Here is a 23,319-nt window from a genome sequence, read left to right on the forward strand (position 1 = left end):
TTTCCCCGTGATCTATGGAGTACAGCCTTGAAATTTAATTATGGTGATGCTTCAGAGACTGACAGACAGTTTTAAGCTTCTTGCTGCAACATCATGGGACAGTCCTAAGTATCAGTACTATAAAAGATTGAAGGCTGGTCTATTGTATGTCTTACCTTCATTATGATCTGTAGATATAAGCCTACATTTTTCAGACACTGTCAGAAGATTTTTTATCTTGTGGCTGCGATATTTCACCTTGCATGAAACTATTGAAATTTAAGGCCATTTTTAAAAAAGCCTTCTTAAGCTGATGGATATTGTCCTGATGATGTCAGTAAGTGTTTTAGTCCTTGCTATATGGTTGCTAACATTCTTAGACTTGGTCAACAAGTCCTGAACCCAACCAGAAGCAACACTGAAACTTACTAATGTGTTAGTCTAAAATAAACCCCTGGGGGTGGGGGGAATGGTAAATACTCATTTTATAACGTTTAATCTTTATTAGTTCATCAAAACTACTTAAAATATATTTCAAAATTTATCTCAAAATGAAGAACATTTTCTTTCCTACAGTTACCAAACCAATGAAAGCCCCAAATTTCCTTTTTCTTTCATGCTATTTATCATGAGCAGCAATAACGATCTTGGAATGAGAATTTAGGTAGCAATTTTGGGATGATGTATTAGCCCTTCTTCAGCTATGTTTGCTCTAGAGAGCTGATTAATATAAATGTCAGTTTATTTGTAAACTAGGAATATGTAACACAGGAAAAAAAAAATAACGACGCTGAGCCTCATTTCAGACCCTAAGTGAACTCGAGTTGGGAAATGGCTGTAGCCACTGAGCACTAGAAGTAATATTGCCTAAAGTGACAGAAAATACAGTGGCCTCAATCTCTTCTCAAGGTTAAGTAGTTGCTTATGCTGTTTCGAGAGCTCAGCATATAAATACAGTGTACAAGGAATTTTAAACTGATCCCTGAAACCTGTGTATATTCAACTGTTGAATTAAAAAGAAGCCTGTGGTGTTGATCAAGCCCAATAATCACTCTTTAATATCACCAGGGAGAGAGCAGCATGATGGAAAGGATAAGGAAGGTATAAATCAAGGGAAGAAATTCTGAGCCAAAGACCTTCATTTTTAAAAGGCAGAGATTAAAATCACGAAGCTAATAAGATCTGCTCAGGGACCTAGAAATGTCAGCCAAAAATATGGAAAATGTATCCCCGAAGAGTCAGTTTTACTCAGGTTGGTTCATAAATAATAGTTATCTGTTAAAAACAGACCATTAAGCTTGCTGTTTAGCTTAAAGGTAGTATTTAGTTAGAATTCTCTATATAGGATGTCTCATTCATATATTAATGTTCATGTCTGAGGGATAGGAAAGGAAAGAAATATTACAAATAGATTTCGCATTCATTTCCTAGTTTTTTCGTACACCCAGCATTCCCTTCTCTGCTTTCACTCATTCTGCGTTGTAAACATCTCTCCCAATCCAAGACCCTCGCAGGTCCTCTTTGTCAGTGGGGTAACCCCCTCTCCTTCTTACTGCTTCTAATATCTAAGATATTTTTATTACCTATTGATTTGTAGTCATTCTCAATAGATTGGAAGTTAAAGAAAAAATAGTGCCATAGCAATTTTTATGTCTCCAGGGCCCCGTACTGTTTCTGATGAACAGCAAGTACCCAATACAAAACTGTTGATCATTATGTAATTCTCTCACTATGTCTTAACATGAGCATGTCTCCAACCCAGCTGATCAACTTATTGATCCCCAGACACTGAAAATCTCCTCCTCTGTGCCTTGGCTTATACTGTCTCCTTCCAGGATGTACTGATTCTTCTTTACTTTTTAACTCTTTTCTTTTTTATAAGATACAATCTATGAGACACTGTTCTAAAAACAAAAACAAACAAACAAAAAACATGAACTTTCTCTTCCTGCAGAATTCACTATTTCTCTCAGTTCCAGCTCTTATTAGTGCATGCTGTTTTGTGTCACTATTTATCTTTAAATTTGCAATTGAAATTGCTAAACAAGGTTAAGTCCTTTCAAGGTCAGGAGTAATATCTTGGATTTCATCACACAGCACTCACCTAGAGCATCTCATTAGCACACTCAGGTGCTCGGTAAGTTTGAGTTTAAAGAATTCTGGTTCAGTGCAAGTCTTATGATAAAATAGCATAATACAAATGAAACCCAGTGCCTGACAACACAAATATAAACCATGAACAGTCTCTTGATAAATTATGTGGAGGTGTAGGCTGAAAACACGTACTGCACAATTTGATGAAATTAATTTTTAAAGAAAATTTGAATCATTACAGCAAAAAAAAAAGAAAAAAGATTGTATAGAAAATCTTACTCATCATTCAAGATGTAGAAGAAAAATTTCACTTTCTCTAGGAGGATTTTCTCTATCCATTCCCTTCCCATGCCCAGCCAGACTGGAAGCAAATTAGAAGCAACATCCAAGACATAGCATATATTTCTCAAGTATTTATTGGTTCTCAGCCATGCTTGGGGTACTTGTCATTGCCACTTTGGAATGTACCTAATGAAACATAATGTGTTTTGTCCTAAGCCATAAAGTGTTTGAGGGAAGGAGATCAAGTTTAATTTATTTTTGAAACACTCCCAACACTTAGACTATGGGTTATAGAAGGGCCTCGATGTATGTATGCAAGCCCATGTGAATAAGCATCTATATCACCAATTTGGAGGCATTCGAGTTAAGATTCTTTATCTGGAGACTAATGATTGATTCTAAGAAGCAATTTTTTTTTTTTAAATTATAATGTTTCTGAAATCAGAATGCAGTGGAGTAATACAGTCAGTGTAATGGCTATGTGTAGAACCGGATGGGTGCCGGAGTAATCAGGGGATCACTACATAAACTATGTAAATGTCTAACCCATGTACTGTACACCTGAAACAGAATGAAAAATTATTTTAAAAGAATTCTTTTTACAAGTGACGTGTACATTTAATTTTGTTACTGTTGATTTTGTGTATGTGTGAAAAGTGATTATCGATCAATGGCACATCTTGGAATTCTCGTCTTTGAATTGAGGAATTAGAATAAGGGTCAAAAGTTCTAATGTAAGGATCAGATATTGGGTTTACGCATGTCTACAAGAGAGAATACATGGTTGAGAGTGAAAAGAAACCTCTGCCTTCCAAGAGATGTGGGGAGTTTTTTGCTCAATGAGTTGCTTTCCTGGAATGAAACTAGTAAGCGTTTCCTATGACTAGGATACATAGTGGTCTCAAAAACCTCCAAGGAATTGTTTCAAAGACGTCAGCCTCCTGTCCACTGTTCTTCCTGCATTCCTCTGTTCTCAGACATGACTCTGTTACCCATCCCCTTATTATCACAGTGATTCATGGCCATCCTTAAATACAGCTGTATCACTTAATAAGCCCTGCCATTCCTTTCTCTCTTCATTCATATTTTGCCTGAACCTTTTCATTCATGATAAAGACTAGTTACATTGGAAATGTATAGTCTTGGGTCCATAGCCAAAAAACAGTTGGCCAGTTTGCGAATTATATCCTTGGTTATAAAGAGGTCCAGGAAAGAACAGAAATAGTGCAGTACATAGTGCACCTAGATTTCTACTTCTAGAAACACATTCCCTGGCACTGGATGTGCTGACTGCATGATGTGAGCATAACTATAATCACACAGGACAACAGACTAGGCTACCAACACTGCAGGTCAGGAAGTAATCAATGAAACTCCTTTTTGATTTCCTGCTACTTACTACTTACTTTAGGACTTTCCATAAGGTTTAAAAATGTGAACGGGAAAAGAAATCTCACACACAGTATTAATTTTGGATAATGGTCAGGACAGCTATTTAAAATACAGTGTGTGTGTGTGTGTGTGTGTGTGTGTGTTTAGGAAGTCTGATAAAACAAGAAGACATTATTTCTTAGAAATATATATATGGAAAATGCTGCTGTTTATTTTTTTCTTTTTCATAACTTAGCAGTCTAACCGCTACGTTTTCATATACATGTATCTGAGTAGAGATGAGTAAGCAAATGATTTAAAAAAGTATTAAATTGAATTGTTTTTGATGTGTGATCATTGCTGTAAAAGACTGTAATTGTCCTTGTGAATCTAAAGAGTTAATTTTTTTCCTAACATGATTTCATTCTGCATCCAAAGAATCAGATTACTCCCAGAAAAATGCCACTTAAATGGGAAAAATAAAAGGAGGCAAGAAAGAAATCAACAAAAAACAGGCTTGAATGCATAATGAATGCTTTGCAACTCATTGATAGACAACCCTTAAAACAAAGCATTGTTGTGTGAAATGTTCTAGGGAAAAGAACTCAAGAGTTTATCAAATGAGTTATTGGAAAAGAATTTTTTTAAATCTGCCAGAAATGTACCAGGCCATTATTGCATCTTATAAATTATTTATTATTCTTAGATATGTCATAAAGTCCAACATAAATAAAGAAAAAATGCTGACAAGACAGAAACATCCTTTTGAATATAGAGATAGCTTCCTGAAGCCTTGCAAAAAAGTTCCAAGAATCTTTGCACCCCGCCCCACCACATTTTCACCACTTATATACTTTGCTTCTTCGTATTTGAGAGAATCAGCACTGTTCTTTAAACCCAACAAGATCACCCATTCCCATATTTCTTCATGTGACTAAGTTAACAGACCACAGACATTTTGCTGTGTATATGTGAGAGAGAGTTAACCATGAAAAATTAAGTAAATATAATAGGGAAGAGAAATCTAACTTTAAAAACATCTACTAATATGATTGCCTAGTGTATCTGCAACTCTGTAAGATTTTGCTATTGCTCGTGACTGCCTTTGCTATTCTGGAGTCTTGCTTAATAAAAGAGTCAAGTCTTCATAGTCTTTTTCACTCTTATGAAGCAGGCTAATGAAAGAAATATCATAAAAAGAGTTTTATTTGAAAACTAGAAAGACATTAAATATCTGAATGTAAAACATTTTCCTCCTTGTTCACTGTTCAGGGTCTTATGAGAAAGACTGTAGTATAAGAGCAGAAATTTTAAAGTTGCCTAGTGACATGAAGATATATCATCTTTCATGCCTTGCTTTATTCTTTGTCCTTCACTTATTTTAGATTCTGGAAGCACATTTTCTCCTCCGTGGCCTTTCCAGTGAATTGGTAGAACTAGGTCCCAAATTCCTTCATGACAGACACTGTCTTGTATTTCTTAGGATCCTCCACAGCACTTCACCAAATGTTTTGCAAGTCACAAATGTTCCAGAAATACTCATTGGTTTTAATGAGTATGTGTGTAGAGTGGGGTGCTTAGAAAAATCTGGGGGACCAAGTATCATTCCCTTCTATCTGACCTTCTTCTCCATGGCTTGTGTACAAGAGGTCACAGCTCTATTCTTTTGTATCTGAAAAATAACACTAGATAATGTAGCCATTTGCATTTAACTTCTGCTCATAAATACAACAAACCTAAGAAGAAATTTGTCTATTGCTAATTGTCAGTCAGTTGGCTCAAAGATTTCCTACTTTCATTTTCTTAATCTTATATCTAAATAAATGTATTTTTAATATAGAATTTTCCCGGAAACATTCCAATACTTTGTAAAGGATTGCTCTGTCAATATTCAGATGAGATAAACAAAACTTTGTATGTTCTAATACTGAGGAGTAAGCAAAAAATTTGAGACATTGTAGTAAGGACTGAGGTAGGAATCAAGATAAGTTTAAAAATGCTAAAGAAGGCTGAAGTATTCTGCAAAAGATGTGGCACATGGGAAATTATTTCAATTTTATACTTTTCTTTTCACCAACATTCAGGATCTTTGAACAACTAGATCATTGACTGGGACCAAATGCCTCATAAATATGCATAAATAACATATTCAGTATTAAAGCAGTGGAAAGAGTAATTGTTGGTGGTGAGGAAGCCTCACTACTAACAGGTTGAGAGACACAGTATTTCTCCTCTCAACCTCAGCTCCTTCCATTATAAAGTAAGGATATTGAACTTGATTGCTTAATTATTATCTTGTTTCTTGTGTCCTATGGAGTCAACCTTTGATTCTTCCTTCCTCCAGGCCCCCTATAGTCAGTCATTACATACTCACCCCTGATAATGTCGCTCCAGCTATTCTGGCCACTGTTTTGGTTCAGACCCTTTTCAACAGAAAGCCTTCCTAAATATTTTCCCTACTTTCGTCTTCGATGGCTAACTTGTCCTGTGCACTTAGTCTTCTCAACCATTACTTAAATTGTATCATCTCTAGCTCCAGCATCTTCAAAGGTACCCCATGGTTAGAGAACACGGTTCACCTTCTTTAGCTCAGGTCTCTCCTTAGCCAGAGTTGCATCTCTTTCTTGTTTGTTCTTTATTGAGAAGTTAGCTCTTAGCTGACTTCCTACGCCTTCTGTCTAATTAATAGCTCCAAACACTTCTCATTTCTTGATTCCAAATATAACCTTTGTACAACTTTTGGTCTACTTGTTTTCCTTGATCACTCAGCTGCACATGAGCCCTCTTAAATCCCTATGGTGCTATCTTTTCCACTCATTTGTTTTTTGCCATTTATTTCCTCAAGTATCTGAATCTGCCAGTTCGTATCTATGTGGCTTTGGGCAAATGACATAATCTCCTAAGTCTTGAGTTGTTCTGTCTGTTAAATATGAATAACAAAAATATATGTATCCACTGGTGATTTTGGATTCCCTCCCCACCCCCACCCTCAGAGAATGCACACAAAGCACTTTGCATTGGCTCAGTTCCTAATGGTGACTAATGTTATCACCTAGAAACCATGTATATTGTCCTTTTTCTTTATAAAGAGTTCACTCTTAATTACAACAGGGTACACAATAAAAAAAAAGTAAAAGTAAAGTAGATGTCTAGGTAGAAGTCTTATGTATACAAGCATATGACTGCTCTTCAATAACGAAGGAAATGACAGAGTATGCGAGAATGGGGAACCTGTGGCAGAAAAAGACTTGGGAAGATTTTCCTGGTAGAAATAGTCACAATAAAATAATATAGAAAAGAAACACTCAAGTCACAGTGCACCTCATTTCCCTATGATACAAGGATGGTCTCACGGGATCCAAGTGCAAGAGTCCAGGGACCCCATAAAAACCACCTATTTTGCAGAGCAGAGGTTGGGAAGCAAAGGTGAACTATAGGGCAAAATGGGAGTCTGACGATCCACAAAAGACAGTTGTGGCTTGAGGAATTTGAGGGAAACTAAAAGTGCATGGGCACTTACACACCGCAGGAGGATAATGGTGGGCTCTTCCAGCAGCAGCCCTGTTCTCGAAAAGACAGTGGACAAGAAACGAGCGTCCTCTCTTAGGCCACTCTGGTGCCATTAACCATTATGAAAAGATAATGCCAAACCATACTCCTTTCTGGAGATTTCCTACTACTTATACAAGGAAACATGGAAAATAAATGGTCCTTGAACCAAGACTTAAACTCAGCTCTGTTTGGCTCCAAAATGCCAAAAGAATAGATCTAAAGAATAGGAAACTAGTAGTATAATTGACTGAAAGTGTGCACTGAATCTATTTTTAAAACTCTGAATAATTGTTATGCATATGGTTGCAAAAATGACAATGTTAATTATGTAAAATAAGATATGTAATATTGTGAAAAATTTGAAATCTAGAACTCTAATCTTAGATCACATAAAAATAAAATCAGGATTTGGGTGAGAAGGTAAAGAGTGGTAATGTTTTTATCTTTCATCACAGGAAGCCCATGAAGACCATTTTGTTATTGATATTGATAAAACACTTGAAAATTAAATGCTTTTTAAGTAAACTGTGGGTTATTAAATACATCAAAACTGAATTTATCAAACGCATAGGGAATAATAATGACAACACTGCATATTAAAACTCATGGAACCTGGCCAAACCTGAAATTAAAAGCAAATTTGCATCAGGAAGTACTACGATTAAAATAAGTAGTGAAGATATGCAATGAAGAAAATTAAAAAAAAAATAGTTCAAAAGAAAGGAAAAATAGAAGGGAATAATAAAGATATATATATAAAAGTGAATAATTATAAGCAACAAAGGGTAAAAATCTGTATATAAAGGAAATTCCTTCTATTGTATCACTCAAAACTACCTGATAGATGTTTGAGATTGCCTGATTTAAAATATTGGATATGTGCACACATCAAAATTAATTTTAGAGATTTTAGGGGGCAACTCAAAGAAATAGGTATTTGCATTTTAATATAAATAAAACTGAAGATGAATTTTTCACCTAATCTTGAGGACAGCTGAGATGGTCAGCTGTCAAATAAAGGCTATAAGGCATACACAAACTTCACTTTGGGAACCCATGGGAGTAACTAAAGGAGAGAGCTGTAATCTTACAAACAACTGGAGCCGAGGCATAATGAGTGGTCCACAGACTACAAAACAGGAGACATATGCTACCTGTATTAAGACATAACAGAAGCCTTTCAGTACAAGCATAAAATCAGCATCAAGAACTATGAAGTGTGTGATTTTATTTATCATATTTTCAAATTAACAAGTTGGCCTACCACAGTTTCATGAAAACTGACAGAAGATACAAAACCCATGGGTCAGAGACAAGTCTTTATAAGTATCACGTTTGTATGAGTTCCTCTTGCACCTCATGTCCTAGGGGAGTAACGTGGAGTGGGCCAGGTAGATGCTGTACACAAAGGGCATTTGTATCACAGCTGAGAACCCAAATCTTTTATAATGAACTGTAGGCAAACCTGCATTGTGCCAAAGTGAGATAGTATCTTTATTATGTTGGGCAGTAAAAAAATCTGCTCTCTACTCCAGAGAGTGACACTATCTCTATATTTCCAGGCTGTTTGCTCCACGATATTCTTGAAAAGATAGTCCAGAAAAAAAAGTCATCCTTGCTTCTGCTCACGATTTGTGCAGAAACGAAGGAGACCTATGGAGATTTATTTTTGAATATACAGAGATGCTCTAAATTGCAAATGTGAATTTATAATTGCTCTGAATCTTACCTGTACAACTCCTTAGCAGGCTATGGAGTAAATAGGAGCCAGGATTTAAGCCACCACTCACTCTCATGGCTGTGTGAGAGCTCTGTAAGAGAAAATAGCATGACTTTAGAGACTGCAAAAAATAAATGGCCAATAGATTTGCTTTGTTATTTTATTACTGTCCATCCTGTCATGAGAGGTAGTGTAGGGCAGCATTTAAGAGTTCAGGCACTAGAGCCTGACTTCCTGGATAAGAAACCTGGCCTATCCCTAAGTAGGTGAATGATTTGGGGTATATGTTACTTAATCTTAATTTCATCCACTGTAAAATGAGGGTAACAATCATACCTACCTCTTATTAAGATTAAGCAAGTAAATGATTACAAAGGTTTAATAGTTTCTGGGACAAAGGAAACACTCAAAAAGTGTTAACTATTACTATTTCTTTTTACTATTTTTTATTTAGTATAGCAAAATATACCAAAAAAATATAGATCTAAAAAATGTAACATATCTGAGAGGCAGGGTATACAGTTTTAATTTACAAGAAACTTAAAATTTTTAATGAGAAAACAAAGACCCTAATGGAAAAATTAAGAGATATAAACAGATAATATACGTGCACTCACAAGATACAATAGAAAATAAAGTATTAAAATATTTAATACTACTAATGCTAAATAATGAAAATAGACACAACCAGAATTTTTTATCAATCTTATTGCAAAGATTAAAATAGGCAGAAAAAATTTATATAAGATCTCTCAAATACTACTAAAAGAACAAGGGTATAGCACCTTCCTGGAGGAAATACGTCCAAATGGATCACATCTTTTAGAAAGATATCTCGCTACTTTACATTGATTCTAAAGATAAAATCATATATTCCATATTGTTGCATGTACATCAGTGTTATTTATAACAGCAAAAAATTAAAAATAACCTATCTGCTCAACAGTAGAGCACTGATTATATATATATATATATATATATATATATATATATTTTAATGCATCTATAGAATGACAGGTGCAGGACTGGAGTAGGGTGAGGCAGGAGATGTGATCAGGGTACATGATTTACGCGACACTCACTCTCGTGGCTGTATGAGAGGTGACACTATCCTCAGAGTGACGACCCCCTTAAATTTTGCTTCCAAGTCACTTCTTTTGCCTCATCCAAGGCCAGATGCTAAATACGGGGGTCTTTTAAAACCATGTTACACAAGATTATCTAACAATTAAGTTCATATTTTTATATATTTCCAATGCAAAATCCAGGCTAGACATATGCATAGAAATATCGTATTAGGATAGCTACAATCTAATTCTTGTCCTATTATTTGATTTTGAATTTCTTGCTATTTTTTAGTATTTCAATAATTAAAGTATGCTGTTTTTATTATTTTGAATATATATGAATAATATGAAATATAATATAAATAATATTGTGTATATAATTCTTCCTCTATATCATGCATTATCTTTGTTTCTTAGAGATGGGATTATTGATCAAAAAGCATGAATATTTTTAAGACCCTCGATAAAAGCTGATGGTTACTTTCCAAAGACTCATTTGCATACCCTCGTGGGCAATAAAATTCTCTAAGGCCCCCTGGCATGTGTCACCTCTTCCACTGTCGCTCAAATGCATGATAAATTTGGATTATTTTTCTAAACTCACAAACTATAGAAAATTACACAAAGGCAAAAACCTGGTTGTAGAAGTTCTTGTTTTCCTTTCCATGCTTGCATGTTTAATTCAAGTTAGAAGCTTGCTAGGCACTAGATAATAATATCTCAGATACATTTTTCTACCACAGTTTTATGGACTTCTTAAGCCTGAGTTTTGGTTTTTTTTTTTTTTTAATCTTCTGGTAGCAGCGATATGAATGGAGGCTGGCCAGAAGTCAGGGGAAGATGAAGAATCCAGCTGGCGGCTGCAGCACTCCTGTAATTCTGTACAAGTCACAGTGTGGAGGATGCTGAGAAATGGTGAATTCATGCAGAAGGCCTTTGGGAGAACTTCTCCCTCCTCCGCAGACTGCTATCCTTGATTGCCACTGTGCTGATATTACATATAAACTTACTGCACAGGTAAGAATTGAGAATTTACTAAATTAAGATTTGAGTAACAGGACTTTAGAACCCGTTTGAAAAAGAACAGAAAGAAAATAGTTCTGACTCTTGTTTCTATTACCAAGGTGTTTTAGAAAAAGAGGTAGCTCTTTGAAACGTTTTTATAAAAATGACCTCAGTGTCCAAGGAGCCGTTTGTGATCAGGGTACATGATTTAAGTGACACTCACTCTCGTGGCTGTGTGAGAGGAGACATTTAAATGGGCCTAGGGCTTCTCCATTAATCTTTTTATTTTCCTGCCTATACTGATGAAAACTTTCACCTAACTGATCAGATCAGTGATCCAAGTCTGCTGTTTAGAGGAAGTGAGAACAGAGAATCAGCAGTGTCACCAGCAAGTTTTCCTTAGTCACAGGACATAGGCTGAGAAACCATATTAAGTACCTTTGGGTTTCCTATGGGTTGTGACTTGACAGCAGATGACAATGAACTCTTGCAGGAATTTGCAGTGAGGGGCAAACTGACACACCATGGAAATGGCATCATATTGTCATCTCGAATTCCTAGAAAGGAGAATTTGTTGTTAAGATTTTGACGTTTGTTTTATTTTTCTGTTCCTTCCTTTATCTCTTTCTGCCTCACTCTTACAATTATGCATTCACTAGGGAAATTCCAATTAATCCAAGGGAAGCTGTCTGTGCTTTAAAAACAACAGGAGGTCACCAATCTTATTCTTTAATGAACACTAATTAGTAGGCATAATTACAATGAGACTCAGGTTTTAGTACTAAGCACAGTGAAATTAAAAAAAAAAAATTCCATTTTCTATTTTAGCAATTGACCCAAAAGTTACTTCTATAATCTTTCAACAGGTGACATGAAGTTATATTTATGGTTATCGGTTTTGAAATTTAAGCTATCAGCTACTAAATAGCTCATTATAGAATGTTCATCACTCCTTTAGCAGTTATATTGAAAATAATAATATACACCTTAAAAATCTAAAAACTACTTTTGATAACAGAAACAAAAGGAAGCAATCTTAAGTGCATTTTCTCTTTGGCTCCTCATCACCTGATGGGTAAGGCTTTCCTGGTTCCTGCTATCCTCAGCTGTGGTGATTATAGCCCAGCTATGTGATACTAGACTGATCAGAATTGTGCATCGCCAGCTGTTCTGTGTTTCCATGTCCTGTCCTCAGGGTCCCTTTTGGAGTCTGGCTGACTCAACTGGTTGTCCTGCAAATGCTCTGATTATCAATGACATGCCTTGGCCATCTACCATCTGAACTATGCAGGCTACCTATACTTGTCAGAAGTAAGTAGGCTGCTGCTTGTAAAAGACTATAAGAGAGCACATCGGGGGAGGGGGGGGGGAAGGATGGCATTCTCTGCATTCATTTTGTTCAGTCCAGTTCTGGGCTGTCCATTTACCTGATCTTTTCAATAGAGCTTTTCTTACTTTCTGGCCAGTGAGAAAGTTTTATAGTCAGACATCTTCTGACAAACATTAAATGCAGGAGAAAAGAGTCAGAAGAAGTCTTGAGCCTGAGTTCTACTTGAGGATATGAGCACATTTATGCAATCTGGGCCTGCATATTCATCTAATGAATGCAGTTTGGAAATTTGGCTCCTATTGCTACTTCCTAAAAGAGATGGAGTGCCAAGAGGGTAGCAGCTGAGAGGGGAGGGACAGAAGGCTGGAGAGTGGGCGAGACTAATTGATCTTGTCACATAACACAGATTAGATTATGTCTGCCTAAAACTAGAAGGGGAAGGGATATTTAATCATTGTTTATACCAAAAACATATAAAGCTGAGCATCCTCATAGAACCAGATGCAGAGATAGAAGCACAAGCTTCTTGACAAGAAAACAGGGAAAACTAAGTGTAACAAGTTTTAAAAAGAAAAGTCCCTCATTTTGCTCTTCAACTACATCAGGGAATTGAGAATAGCAAAGTATAATGTGATAAGACTAATGATCATCTTTGATAATTCACTAAGGCCAGAACAGAACTTTACCTTGGTAAATAGATTTTTTAAAAGAAAGCAAGAAATTGTTGGAGCTATGGGGGGCATTCTAACTACAAAGAAAGATTGACTTTTTAAGAAATTAGAAAGAAATATTTTAATGCAAATAATTAATGAATTAACTGTTCATGATCCTTAAATGTCAATAGAGTAAGGCATCTTAGAACCTCTAATATGAAATTATTATTACAATTCAAGTTACTGTATGTAGTATAATGTAAAACTGTACTTTTTAAGACATTCCAAATCAAATTCACAGGACCCAGGCTGAGCATTCCCTCATTTGTTTTTAATATTTAATGGGCTACTGCATGTTGGGTAAATAAAGTTCCCCAAAAGCAGAAAACCAATGCATTCCTTCTCAACTCTTTCCTTCTTATCATTTTTATTTTTTCTGTCTTTCTTCCTTTCCTGAGATACTTTGTACCTTGTTAGAGAATTACAACTATTTTAATATGGAAACATGAGACACAGAAAGTGTGGACTTACGACAAAAAGTTTCCTTTAGATCATTGTTTGTTCTAGAACATAACATTTCCCCTCGACTCTGGAACTCGAATGAAATATTCATTTCCCACAGGCCTTTCTCTCTGTTGCTTCTGATCTTGGCCCACAGTTAAGTCAACCTCCCTGGGTTTGTCTTACATGCCACATCTGATATCCCCAAACCCCTCCTTATTAAACAAAGTTGTGAACTATCTAATGGTACCAATATAGATTTTTCTCTTCTTATTTTTGGGAAAATATACACCTGAGTTTTGGTTTCCTGTAAATAGCTGAGCCTGTTCTGCCACTTCAGTAAATAATCTGTGGCTTTGTTGTGGAAAATTTTTACTTAATTGGTTTGTCGTATTGCATTGTGTCAAAGAACTTAATACTTTTTTTTCTGTTTTTTAAGGCATGTTTCTGAGGGTTTTGTATACTCAATAAATTTGTTCAATCTTTTCTTTTTCTTTTCTCAGTCGCAGGACATTCGGTTATGTGAAATTATAATTAGTGGCCTTTCTAGAAAGAATAATATTGCCTTTTGTGTTGCACCTTTCCTACCTGAGTTCTCCCAAGATGTTTTTAGCAAGATGCATGATAAGGTAACATAATGAATAGGAAGGTAAAATGTACCAACTAGTGAATGTTCAGAAATGGCTCACCTACAAGCTCAAACTAGAACATTTCTTTCTGAAAGGAGATTGGCCAGGAAGCTCTAGTAAGGAGGATTATTATGTTTGCTTTTTGAAATATAAGAGGGTAACTAGCTTCTAACCTTACATTCACAGGATCACAGATGTCATAAGAATGAGGTAGGTGGGAGCATGCAGAGAGAAAGGAAGGGACTCTGAGGATAATGCAGAAGGGTATTTGGGTGAATATAAAATCATTATGAAGTGGGACAAATTTAGGGACCAAATAATTTTGGAGTAAAAGGAGATTCTGTCCCCTAGTTAATTACAGGAAAATCTTAGGCATGTCGCAATAAAAAAAGAAAGAAAGAAAATATTAAAATAATTTTTTTGTAAATTATTGGAATTACTTTTTAGACATTTTTTTATTTTAAAGGCATTAAAGTTTTCTCCAAGATCTGAGTTCAGAAGTAAGCTTCCACTTCTTTGTGGCCTTATTATCTATTAAATTTGGTGGCACTATTTTAATCGGTTGCTCTGACCGTCCTAAGTGAGTATAATATGGACGGTATTGTCAGGTTGTCACCTATATGGTCTTTTGGTCAGTAGAACTTACTTGTAGTCATCTTTGCCATTAATCATGTGGAATTGTTTATTTTATACTTCCACTTTGTACCCCAAAATGATACCTTTGGATTCCATTAAAATAAACAAAAAATGGGTTATGCCTCTTGATATTTGTAAATAATAATAATTGCTGCTAATAACGACCATTTATAATTGTGATAGTGAGATTACCTGTCTATCTATCTATCTATCTATTTATCTAATTTATCATTATCTATCTATCTATCATCCAATTTGATTTTCATAACAATTTTATGAAGGTAGGTATATTTCAATTTTACAATGAGAAAACTTACATTTAAGGCTTGAAAAATCCCCAGGGTCATCAGACAAAAAACAGAATCAAGACTTGAACCTTCATCATTTTGACTACAAAGTTCATACAACTGCCTTGCTATCCTGCCGTTTTAATTGAGTTCGTGTTATTACAGTATCACTGTTTATGTCCTAAGGCAGATGTAAGAAATGTAGGGATGAATTAAGTTATTCTTTTTTTTTTTTTTTAATTACCATTCAGTTGCTATTTCCCCATTTCTGGTCACTTACTGATGGACAGATTCTTGCCCGGGTAATTAAAGCAAATAAGGCACCAGTAGGATCGTAGGATTTTGCTTTGGTGCTATCCGTGTGTGTCAGCATTTGCATTATTCTCAGAGAAAATTTTATAAGTGCTCTGAGATCATCCTTCATAGCTGTAATTTGTACTATCGGTTCTTATTTTTTATTTGTTTGAAGACAGACAACTCTAGTTTTTATAAAACTTACAAGAGTAGCTAGCAATGTTTCTCAAAGTAACAACCTAAATGGTTGTGCTCAAAGCCTGCAAATTACAATCTTGTGATGACGCTGTGTTGCGTATTTTTCAACACTGAATCCATCTAAACCTTATTCTTTACAAAATGACTAAAGCACATTACAGAAAAGACATAATAACAAGAATAAAAATATGGCAGAAAAAAGGTTCAGCAAATAAGACATAAGGAAAAGAGAAAAATTCAGGTAATGTAAATGGCAGGATCAACTCGGTTCTACAATTGAACTCTAAGTTTGCCTCTTAGCTTCTTGGGCACTCGAACCAAAAGGAAGCCTGATAGATTGTATCGCTATTATCTCTGGAAAGCATATATTTTAGGTTACATAATTGAGTATGTGTCAACCACTCTTAGGAGCTCTTCTTTATTTTCACATTTTGATGATATCCATTCCTTTATATTAATTTTTCTAATTTTTTGAGTGGAGAGGTAAGAAATTTGTTAGATGTGGCTCCCACTTTTATAATCCCATATATTCCTGGAATTTACCTTTAAAGGAGAGTTGTTATAAAATGAATATTCAGTCTATAAATACATACATATATACATTTAAAATATAGTTACAAATTTATGATTAATTCTCTTGGACCATCAATAATAAAACTCATTAAATAAATGATTGAAGATTATGAAAGAGAAATACAGTCATCTGTAAAATGGTGCAAATAAGCTGATGAGTAAATTTTAACAAACTGAAATGTGTAAGCAATCTACATTATTCTTGTGCCTCAAAATCTGGAAAATGTTTGGCTCTGTCTCTAGATGTATAGGCTTTAAATAGAACATGTAACAGTGCTGAGAATTCTTGAAGTCACAGGATGAAAACATTGAAGAGACATCACACCAATCTTTTTTTTTTTTTCATTTAAATTATTAACCAATTTTTTAGTTTCCTTTTGGAGCAATAGGCTGTAAAATCAAACTTCACAGTTATCAAAAAATATTTATAGTTTTGAAAAATGTCTCCATCTAGAACCAGATGCCTCAGCTAGCCACTATGGACAACATAAAATGCATTTAGAAAAAGCACCTTACAGATGTTTCCTATAGTGGGTTTTTTGGTTAGAATTTTACTTGACACAGAGTTTTTACCAATTCAGATTGGCATTTTTGTAACACTTAAACCATTAAATAAGTCACAGTCTCACTAAATCTAGAACCCAGTATTCCAACAAAATGGTTTCTAGACTTTCCAGATATACATTTTTTTTTTTTACATTTAACAACAAAAAAACAATCTCTGACAATTTTCTGTTTATATCACTTTATAACTCTTCTGAAATTAAAACATGCATTAACTTGATCCTGATTTGTATTATGGATATTTTATACATAGAAAATATTGTCATTTATATTTGAGAAGAAAATGACAGGCAAGAGCAGTCCATGAAAAATCTATAAAACACCCATATTCACAAGAGTAGAGTTCATGGGACTAGATAAGCAAGTTAGTTGAAAAATTTAACTCAATGCTTGTGCTGCTCAACAGTTTTGATTAACTTGCCTCTTCATTTAGAAATAACTGATTTTAAATTAGTGTAATTTTACTTCATGTTCACTTCTTTTTAAGAACTATCCTTAAATTTATTCCCTGGAAAGTAAAGGAAATGCAACATTTGTATTGGGAAATGTTCCTCAAGTTCTGAAAGTACAAGGATTTTTCATTTATTATCAGAGATAATGCTTCATGTCTGTTCTGGGCAAGTATACCAGCAAATTAGTTGTATTTTATGGATAATATTTGCAGATAATGAAAAAGTGATACAGCAAGCACATGTATCTGTGACTTGTATTACTAACATAATTTCTTTATTGCAAATGAAGAGGATGAATGTTTAATTGGGAAAGAGAAGACTCTAAAAAACCATAAAAAATCTTTTCTGATCAGATATGCTATCATGCAGAAGACATGCTAGACTTGAACTATACTGCCCAATAAAATATATCCAGGATCAATAAGGAGCTCTTAGGGGGAGACGGCTTTCAACAACCTTCAAAAACTGCTTTCTATTTACAGCTTTATGAAGGCAGAAATTCAATTCAGGTTGGTGTGCTTTTTTTGTTTGTTTGTTTTGTTTGTTTGTTTGTTTGTTTTTAGCAGTGTATCCTAAGTATCTAGCAGAATACCTGGAAAAATATTAGTCACTCTATTAACCCTATTAGTAATAGCTAAATGAATGGAATTAGGATTTTAGAAGAAGGGAAGGGCTTCCCATTACTCTGGAGGAGTTTCTCTGCAGAAGCTATGCTCCCATTCAGAGATGAAAGTTCAGGCATGAAGTTTAGCAGAAAGATGCTTTCTAGGGAATCCCAAGATGACCATAATAATCTATACCTTGCAGTTTAGATCATCTAGTTCAATGGCTGTCAAACTTTTTCTGTAAAGGTCAGATAGTAAATGTTTTTAGGCATTGAAAGCCAGACAATCTCTCTTACAACTATACTATGCTGTTTTTAAAATCAGCCATAGGCAATAAGTAAATGAATTAGCATGGCCATAGTTTGCCAGCCCATGATCTAGTTACATATTCTCTCTCATCTTCCTTCATTTACCAATGCATTTTTTAAAAATTTAAATAGTTTTTAAATTTTTATTCTTTAATGTGGTAAAGTATGCATAACAAAAGTTTACCCTTTTAACCATTTTTAAGAGTGCAGTTATGTGGCATAAAGTGCACTGACATTTTTGTGCAAGCATCTCTACTGTCCCATCTCTGAAACTACTTTTTATCATTCCGTACTGAAGCTCCGTCCCCATTAAACGATAGCTCCTTATTCCCTCCTCCCCCTCATCCCTGACAACCACTGTTCTACTTTCTGTCTTTATAAATTTAACTGCTCTAGGCACTTCATGAGTGGATTCATACAATATTTGTTCTTTTGTGTCTGGTTTATTTCACTTATCACAATGTCTTTGTTTCATCCATGGTGTAGTATATGTTAGAGTTTTATTTCTTTTTTAAAAGACTTTATTTTTAGAGCACTCTTAGTTACAGAAAAATTAATAGGAAGGTACAGAAAGTTCCCTTATACCCCTGCCTCCGCTACCATTGTTAACATTCCCTAGCAGGGTGGTATATTTGTTACAATTGATGGACTTATATTGACACATCATTATCACCCAAAGTCCATAGTTTACAGTAGAGTTCACTCTTGGCGTTACATGTTCTACCTGTCATGACAAATGTTTGGATGGCATGTATTCATCATTTTAGTATCATATAGAGTACTTTCGTAGCCTTAAAAATTCTGTGCCCTGCCTATTCGTCCCTCCCTCTCTCACTCATTGGCGACCACCGATCGTTTTACTATATCCTTAGCTTTGTCTTTACTAGAATGCCATATAGGAGGAATCGTACAGCATGTAGCCTTTTTAGATTGGCTTCTTTCACTTAGTAATATTCATTTAAGGTTTCTCCATGTCTTTTCATGGCTTGATAGCTCATTTCTTTTTAATGCTGAATGATATTCCATTGTCTAGGTATACTAGAGTTTATTTATTCACTTCTTGAAGGACATCTTGGTTACTTCCAAGTTATGACAGTTACAAATAAACTACTATAAATATTTGTGTGCAAGTTTTTGTGTGGACATACATTTTCAACTTTTTGCTGGATTAGTAGCGTAAGAAACTGCCAAACTGCCTTTCAAAGTGGCTGTACCAGTTTGCATTCCCACTAGCAATGAAAGAAGAGTTCCTTTTGCTCCACACTCTCACCAACACTTCGTGTTGTTAGTATTGTAGATTTTGGCCATTCAATAGGTGTGTACCATCACATTCTTGTTTTAATTTGCATATCCCTAATGACATGTGATGTAGATCATCTTTTCCTATGCTTGTTTATCATCTGTATATCTTCTTTGGTGAAGGGTCTGTTAAGGTCTTTGGCCTATTTTTTAATCAGATTGTTTCCTATTGTTCAGTTTTAAGCGTTCTTTGTATATTTTGAATAACAGTTCTTATCAGATGTATCTTTTGCAAATATTTTCTCCCAGGTTGTGGCTTGTCTTTTCTTTATTTTGACCATGTAATTTTAATACAATTTTATTTAAATATTCCAATTATATCTCAAAGGTACTATAAGAAATCAAGAGAAGAATATACTTCTGGTTAAAGCTAGGGCAACTTCTCCTTAGGCAGGACAGAGATATCAGTGATAACCAAATAAAAGATTACATATGGAAACAGAAGTCATGGGATTAAACTGAAGTCCAGCCATCAAGCTTCCCTGAAGCCAGCTCTGAATATTTTTTCCCTTGGTCATTTTAGCACTTTTATGTGATTGCAAAAATTTTTTTATTAGGGTTCTGATGTCTGGCAAAATGAATTAAGCACATTCTTCTACTGAATGACACTATAAAACATTAACAGAGTGCACAAGCAGCTATTCAAAAACTCTGAAAAGTAAATAGTAGCAGACAAATTGGGAAAAAAAAATTAGAAATCTAAGTGCTACTAAACCACCAGTGACCTTGCCTTTTTTTTTTTTTTTTTGGTCTCTGATATCACCAGTTCTGGACTCAACGTAGCCCAAAACCCAGAAGTGAGCATTTCGGCAGACAGAGTTCCAGGAGAAGCTCTCAGGTTTTGGCTTGCAACATGGGAAAAGGATGTGCTCATGGTCAGAGTGGAATAACCCCGCCCCCTCCTTTTGCTGCTTTTGCTGGATTCTTCTTTCTCTCCTCCTCAGTCTTTAAGCAATCCAGTGCAATTGGTGGTGGCAGTGGACGCAACAACAACAATGATGGCTAAGAGGCACTCAGTGAGGAAGTGTAAGCTTCCTGAGGAATCAGAGGAGATCAAGCCCGGTGAGAGTGGAGCAAGCACCTGTTGCTTTTTTTTCCTCCCACTTTTCTTGTTGAATGTAGGCTCACAGAATGATCACAATTGCAGGAAGCACACAAGAGAAATGGGAAAATAAATAAAGCTCTAGTTTTCTGGCTCAACTTAAAAGAGGAGCTGCAGGGAGCCAAAAAAAAAGTTCTAGGGAGCTCACAGAGAAGAAAGAGGAGTGTGACCAAAAAAAGTAGTTTGCAAACTCCTGGAAGTGGTTCCAAGATGCACGTGTATAGCTATGACACATAATAGCATGTCATCGACTTTGAAAACAACTGCAAGATAGAGCATCTATCTTGAAGAACTCAGCTACAAGGTGGCACACAATTGCTTGCTAAAACAAAAATATCAGAATTCTCTGGAAGACTTAAGCAAGACCCAGAAAATCCTAGCTTAATATTTAAAATGTTCAGGATACAATCCAAAATTGCATGGCATATGAAGAACCAGGAAAATGTCAATTTGTGTGAAATAGCAACAAATGAATGCCAACACTGAGATGACACAGATGTTGGGTTATCTAACGAAGCCTTTAAAACAACTATTACAAAAATCCTCTGAGAAGTAAGGTCAAACACTATTTAAATGAATGGAAAGAGTTAAGAGTTAAGTTTCATCAAAGAAATAAAAGATATAAATAAGAACCAGCGAATTTTAGAACTGAAAAATAAACAATCGACATTCAAAACTAACTGGATGAACTCAATAGCAGAATGGAAATGACACACTTGAAGATAGATTAATAAAAATTATCCCATCTAAATGACAGAGGAAGATTTAAATCTAGTAAATGGATATAATAATACTTAACTCAACATTCTGAACAGCAGCGGATCTAAAATTTTTTGGTTTTGGTTTCCATTCATAGTCTTAAAAATTATTTAAAATGTCAAAAATTTTGTTTATGAGTAGTAAACAAATACTTATCATTATTTACAATAGTTTAAACAGAATAAATATAAATATTCTCATTTTAATATAACAATAACAAATTCATTACATATTAAGAAAACATTTTTAATAAAACTATTTTCCTAATTAAAGAAAACAGTGAGGAGAGTAGAATTGTTTTAAATCTTTTTAAATATCTCAATGTCCAGCTTAATGGAAGACAGCTGGGTTCGTATAGTTGTTGCTAGTCTCTGGGACCCTTGGGATCTCAGATCATGCTTTGAGAACTAGTGCTTTATGGAATAAGAGAATAAGAAAAAGAAATATTGTATATGAAATTGTCATCATCCATGAATTGTTATATACAAATCATTAATATGTTTTAAAATGGTTTGTGTTATAGATTCATAAATACATCTGAAAGATATTTGTTTCCATATATGTGAGAAAACATGAAAATTATTGCCTTAGTCAAAAGTGGAATTTACTTCTTTTGACCCCGAACCCCATATTCTTTCCTATGCCACACTGCCTCCTAAATGCCTTGCTACAGACATTACAAACCTTGCTTTCTCCTTCTGCCCCCCAACTATATTGGAAGGTATATTGAACACTCTGGAATAATTAGTTTTACCATCTCAAATTCTGTTCTGATTTAGCTTGCTTTTTTCCCCCATTTTTCCTCTTAATTTTTCTCTTTCTGAATTATGTCTTCCCAAATATTGTCTGAATTTTTCTGAATAACAACAGCTGTTCATTCCCAGGTTGGCTATGACCCCAAAGCAGCAATGGCACCAAGCCAATGTTCTCTCCTTGACAGCATCAAGAAAATTAACATTTTCTGGATTCTGTTCACTGTTAGATCCTCTTTGTATTTGAACTCACAGGAGATGTTAAGAAGAGTAAAGCCAAACGAACTTTTCATTTTGGCATATTTAAAAATACTGGGATGTTCCAAATATCATTAATAAGGAATAAATCTAGTCATTAATATATTATAAAAATAGCCTCAAGAGATCATTTTATTTTCTACCATTAATTCAGTTACATGCTGAAGTAAGAATTGCACCAAACTGCTATAGACATTTCTCATAGAAGGAAAGGAAATGAGGCTTCACAAAGTCTTAAGTAGCCCATTGTAATAGTTAGCTTTTGCTGCATAACAAACCACCTCAAACTGTACTGATTTAGCTTGTGATTCTGTGGGCCAGCACTTTGGGTAAGCTCAACTGGATGATTCTTCTGAGCTCAGTTGACCTTATGCATCTGCAGTCATCTGGGACGACTCATTTCTGCAATGCAAGGTCCTATCCTTGGGCAAGCCAGCCACATGTTGGCTAGTCAGAATTTTGCAACAGAGCAGACAGTCAAGACTCTCTTGAGGCCTAGACTTGGAATTGGCACACTGTCACTTCTGCCACATTCTATTGGCCAGAACAAGTCACAAGGCCAACCTACATTGAAGGGGTAGGAGAACAGAATCCATTTCTTGATGGAAAGAAATTCTAAGTGTCGTGGTATGAGTATATTTATAGGAAGGAGACTAATATAGCCAATTTTTCAAACAATTTACCATGCCCATTTGATGATATCCAGAAAGCTATCAGGTCAATTTTCAGCACAAGAAAGAGATTATAAAGATGTGGAAGCAGAAATAAGAAAATGTGTGGGAAATACCTAAATATACAAGAGGGGCCACTTTCGTTGGTGGTGACAGGGAGAAATGAAAAAAGCTTAGTGCTAAGATAAATAAAGAGCACTTCGATCTGCTTTGTGTAGTTAGATAGGGTATAACTAGGGGTAATGGTGAGTGAAATTGAGAAAGAGAAAACTTGGGGAAAATTCCATGAAAGTTCTTAAAGATTATTATTCAATTGCATAATCTTGCAGACAAAGCAGTTATGTTGTGCATTGCACAAGTGCTTGAAGAAAGCCTATA

The 23,319-nt window shown here is 35.0% G+C and overlaps 1 protein-coding gene across 3 annotated transcripts in view; it reads right to left on the minus strand.

Annotated features, from left to right (window-relative positions):
- Positions 1-11,531: 11,531 nt before the first annotated feature.
- The window catches only part of IQCM (IQ motif containing M), a 412,415-nt gene continuing 400,627 nt past the window's right edge, over positions 11,532-23,319 (minus strand). For all 3 annotated transcript variants that reach the window (XM_016144555.2, XM_036234284.1, XM_036234285.1), the window contains one exon: positions 11,532-11,627. The gene's annotated coding sequence lies outside the window, so the exon portion shown is untranslated. The remainder of the gene's footprint in view (positions 11,628-23,319) is intronic.

The sequence above is a fragment of the Rousettus aegyptiacus genome, unplaced genomic scaffold (genome assembly GCF_014176215.1).
Source record: "Rousettus aegyptiacus isolate mRouAeg1 unplaced genomic scaffold, mRouAeg1.p scaffold_m13_p_16, whole genome shotgun sequence".
In the NCBI taxonomy this organism is placed as follows: domain Eukaryota; kingdom Metazoa; phylum Chordata; class Mammalia; order Chiroptera; family Pteropodidae; genus Rousettus; species Rousettus aegyptiacus.